We start from the raw sequence: 4774 nt of genomic DNA, 5'->3' as shown, positions 1-4774 counted from the left end.
GGGACAGAGAGAGGGAGGCCTAGAGAGGGGGGAGAGAGAGAGGTGGCAGAGAGAGGGGGACAGAAGGAGGAGGGGACAGAGAGAGAGGGGGCAGAGAGAGGGGGGACAGAGAGAAGGTGACAGAGAGAGAGGGGGACAGAGAGAGTGGGGGACAGAGAGAGAAAGGGGGAGAGAGAGAGAGGGGGAGAGAGAGGAGGGCAGAGAGAGGGGACAAAGAGAGTGGGGGACAGAAAGAGAGGGGCAGAGAGATAGGGGGTCAGAGAGAGGGCGACAGAGAGGGGGGACAGAGAGAGAGGGGGGACAGAGAGAGGATGACAGAGAAAGAGGGGGGCAGAGAGAGAGGGGGTCAGAGAGAGGGCGACAGAAAGATGGCGGACAGAGAGAGGGGGGGACAGAGATAGGAGGACAGAGAAAGAGAGGGGTGCCGAGAAAAGGACGAGAGTGAGGGGGGACAGAGAGTGGGGGGACATAGAGAGAGGGGGTCAAGGAGAGCGGGAGAGAGAGAGGGGAGGGCAGGGAGAGAGGGGTACAGAGAGATGGGGGACAGAGAGACAGGAGGGCAGAGAGAGGGGGGACAGAGAGAGTGGGGACAGAGAAAGAGGGGGCAGAGAGAGAGGGGTTCAGAGAGAGGGCGACAGAAAGTTGGCGGACAGAGTGAGGTGGGACAGAGAGAGGAGGACAGAGATAGCGGTGACAGAGAGAGTGGGGCAGAGAGAGGGTGAGAGTGAGAGAGGGGGCTAGAGAGAGGGGAAAAGAGAGAGAAGCGGGCAGAGAGAGTACGAGAGAGAGAGGGGACAGAGAGAGAAGGGGACAGAGAGAGGGGTACGAAAGAGAGAAGGTGACTGAGAGAGAGGGGGACAGAGAGAGTGTGGGACAGAGAGAGAAGGGGACAGAGAGAAAGGGGACAGAGAGAGAGGGGGACAGAGAGAGGGGGAGAGAGAGGGCGGGGCAGAGTCAGAGGGGGACAGAGGCGGGTGGCGAGCGAGAGGGCGAGAGAGAGAGGGACATGAGAGAGAAGGGGACGGAGAGAGAGGGGGCAGAGAGAGGGGGTCAGAGAGAGAGGGGGACAGAGAGAGAGCGAGAGAGAGAGGGGGGGACATATAGAGAGAAGGGGACAGAGAGAGAGGGGGGCAGAGAGAGGGGGACAGTGAGAGGATGACAGAGAGAGAGGGGGCAGAGAGAGAGGGTGACAGAGAGAGGGCGGGAGAGAGAAGGGGACAGAGAGAGAGGGGGGGGCAGAGAGAGGGGGGAGACGAGAGAGAGGGCAGAGAGAGGGGGAAAGAGAGAGGAAGCAGAGAGAGAGAGAGACAGAGAGGGGGGACAGAGAAGAGAGAGGGGGACAGAGAGACGAGAGGAGGGCAGAGAGAGAGGGGGACAGAGAGAGAGGGCGACAGAGAGAGAGGAGGGCAGAGAGAGAGGGAGGCAGAGAGAGGGCGGGAGAGAGAAGGGGACAGAGAGAGAGGGGGGCAGAGAGAGGGGGAGAGAGAGAGAGGGCAGAGAGAGGTGGAAAGAGAGAGGGAGCAGAGAGAGAGAGAGACAGAAGAGGGGGGACAGAGAGAGAGGGGGACAGAGGAGAAGGAGGGCAGAGAGAGAGGGGGACAGAGAGAGAGGGCGACAGAGACGGGGGAGAGAGCGAGAGAGGGCGACAGAGAGTGGGGGACAGAGAGAGTGGTACAGAGAGTTGGGGATTGAGATAGTGGGGGACAGAGAGGGCGGTCAGAGAGAGGGGGCAGGGAGTGGGGGGGATTGAGAGAGTGGGGGAGAGAGAGAGAGGGGACAGAGAGAGAGGCGGGTGGGAGAGGGGGGCTCAGAGAGAAGCAGGTGAGCGAGAGAGGGGGACAGAGAGAGGGGGAACAGAGAGAGCGGGATAGAGGGGGACAGAGAGAGAGGGGGACAAAGACGGGGGATAGAGAGAGGCAGGTGGGAGAGAGAGGGGGACAGAGAGAGGGGGAGATTGAGGGTGTCAGAGGAAGAGGGACAGAGAGAGCGGCACAGAGAGTGGGGGAGATAGAGGGTGTCAGAGAGAGAGCGGGACAGAGAGAGGGGTACGGGGGGACAGAGAGAGGTGGACAAAGAGAGAGTGGCATGTGGGAGAGAGAGGGGGTCAGAGAGAGGCAGGTGGTAGAGAGAGGGGGACAGAGAGAGGAGGAACAGAGAGCGCGGGACGGAGAGAGAGGGGAGAGAGAGAGAGAGGCAGAAAGAGAGGGGATAGAGAGAGGCGGGTGGGAGAGAGGGGGGAGATAGAGGGGGAAAGAGAGCGAGGGGGACAAAAGGGCGGATTGAGAGAGGCGGGTGGGAGAGAGACGGGGAATGAGAGGGGGGAGATAGAGGGGGTCAGAGGGAGAGGGACAGAGAGAGGGGCACAGAGAGTAGGGAGATAGAGGGGGTCAGACAGCGAGGGGGACGGGGGGGCAGAGAGAGAGAGGGCAGAGATATGGCAACAGAAAGAGGGTGACAGAGAGATAGAGGGGGCAGAGAAAGAGGGGGCATAGAGAGGGCGACAGAGAGGTGGGCAAAGAGCGGGGGAGAGATACAGGGACAGAGAGAGGGACAGAGAGAGGGGGACAGAGAGGGGGGCAGAGCGAGGTTGGACAGAGAGAGGGGCGGGTGGGAGAGAGATGGGGTAAGAGAGAGGCGGGTGGGAGAGAGAGGGGGACAAAGAGAGGGGTACAGAGAGAGAGAGAGATAGAGGGGTTAGAGGGAGCGCGACAGAGAGAGGGGCACAGAGAATGGGGGAGATAGAGAGGTCAGAGAGAGCGGGACAGAAAGAATGGGAGGGAGAGGGGGTCAGAGAGAGGGGGACAGAGAGAGGGGGAGATAGAGGGTTACAGAGAGAGGGAGACAGAGAGTGCGGGTCAGAGAGAGGGATACAGAGTGAGGGAGACAGAGAGTGCGGGTCAGAGAGAGGGGACAGAGATAAACGGGGTCAGAGAGAGGGGGACAGAGAGAGGGGAGATAGAGGGGGTCAGAGAGAGAGGGACAGAAAGAATTGGAGATAGAGGTGGTCAGAGAGAGAAGGACAGAGAGAGGAGGACAGATAGTGCGGGAGACTTGAGGGCGCAAGAGAGAGGTGGACGGGAGAGGGGCACAGAGAGACAGAGAGGGGACAGAGAGAGAGGGAGATAAATAGAGAGGGGGACAGTGTTTAGAGGGGGACAGAGTGAGGGGGGCAGAGAGAGGGGTGACAACGAGAGGGGGACAGAGAGAGAGGGGACAGAGAGTGGGGGAGATAGTGGGGGTAGCGAGAGGGGGGACAGAGAGAGGGGTGACAGAGAGAGTGGGACAGAGAGTGAGGGGCAGAGAGTGGGGAAGATAGAGGGGGTCAGAGAGAGGGGGAACAGAGAGGAGCGGCAGAGAGAGGGGGCAGAGAGGGGGGACAGAGAGAGAGGGGGACAGCGAGGAGGTACAGAGAGAGGCTGTGGGAGAGAGAGGGGGACAGAGAGAGGGGTACAGAGAGGGGGTCAGAGGGAGAGGGACAGAGAGAGGGGCACAGAGAGTGGGGGAGATAGAGTGGGTCAGAAAAGAGCGGAGAGAGAGAGGGGAATAGAGAGAGGGGTAAAATAGAGAGCGGGACAGAGAGGAGAGGGGGAGAAAGAAGGGGGGATAGAGAGAGGCGGGTGGGAAAGAGGGGGGACAGAGAGAGGGGTCAGGAGAGGGGGTCAGGTGGAGAGGGACAGAGAGAGACGCACAGAGAGTGGGGGAGATAGAGGGGGTCAGAGAGAGAGGGGGACAGCGAGGGGGGGGCGGCGGGACAGAGACAGAGGGACAGGGAGAGAGGCGGATGGGAGAGAGAGGGGTTCAGAGAGACCAGGTGGGAGAGAGAGGGGGACAGAGGGAGAGGGGAACAAAGAGAGGGGATAGAGAGAGGCGGGTGGGAGAGAGGGCGACAGAGAGGGTGACAGAGAGAGAGGGGGCAGAGAGAGAGGGTCAGAGAGAGGGGAACAGATAGAGGTGGGACAGAGAGGCGGGACAGAGAGAGGAGGGCAGAGAGAGGGTGAAAGAGAGAGAGGGGACAGTGAGTGAGGGTTAGAGAGAGGGGTCCAGAGAGAGGGGGACAGAGAGAGGAGGGGACAGAGAGAGAGGGCAGAGAGAGAGGGACAGAGAGGGGGGCAGAGAGAGAGGGGGACAGAGAGTGAGGGGGACAGAGAGAGAGGGGCAGTAAGAGAGGGGGTCCGAGAGAGGGCGACACAGAGGGCAGGACAGAGAGAGAGGGGGACAGAGAGGGAGGGGACAGAGAGAGGGAGGCCTAGAGAGGGGGGAGAGAGAGAGAGGGGGCAGAGAGAGGGGGACAGAAGGAGAAGGGGACAGAGAGAGAGGGGGCAGAGAGAGGGGACAGAGAGAAGGTGACAGAGAGAGAGGGGGACAGAGAGAGTGGGGGACAGAGAGAGAAAGGGGGGAGAGAGAGAGAGGGGGAGAGAGAGGGGGGCAGCGAGAGGGCGACAGAGAGAGGGGGGAACAGAGAGAGCGAGAGGGTGAGAGGGTGACAGAGAGATGGCGACAGAGTGAGGATGACAGCGAGAGAGGGGGGCAGGGAGAGAGCGTGACAGAGATGTGGGACAGAGAGTGGGGGACAGAGAGAGGGCGACAGAGAGAGGGGGAACAGAGAGAGAGGGGGATAGAGAGAGGGCGACAGAGAGAGGGGTGACAGAGAGAGGGGGACAGAGAGAGGGGGCAGAGAGAGGGGTGACAGCGGGGGACAGAGAGAGAGGGGCAGAGAGAGAGGGGGACAGAGAGAGAGGGAGCAGAGAGAGGGGAGGACAGAGAGAGGGGTACA

The sequence above is a fragment of the Chiloscyllium punctatum genome, chromosome 17 (assembly GCF_047496795.1).
Source record: "Chiloscyllium punctatum isolate Juve2018m chromosome 17, sChiPun1.3, whole genome shotgun sequence".
In the NCBI taxonomy this organism is placed as follows: domain Eukaryota; kingdom Metazoa; phylum Chordata; class Chondrichthyes; order Orectolobiformes; family Hemiscylliidae; genus Chiloscyllium; species Chiloscyllium punctatum.
Note: the sequence above shows the minus strand (reverse complement) of the source record.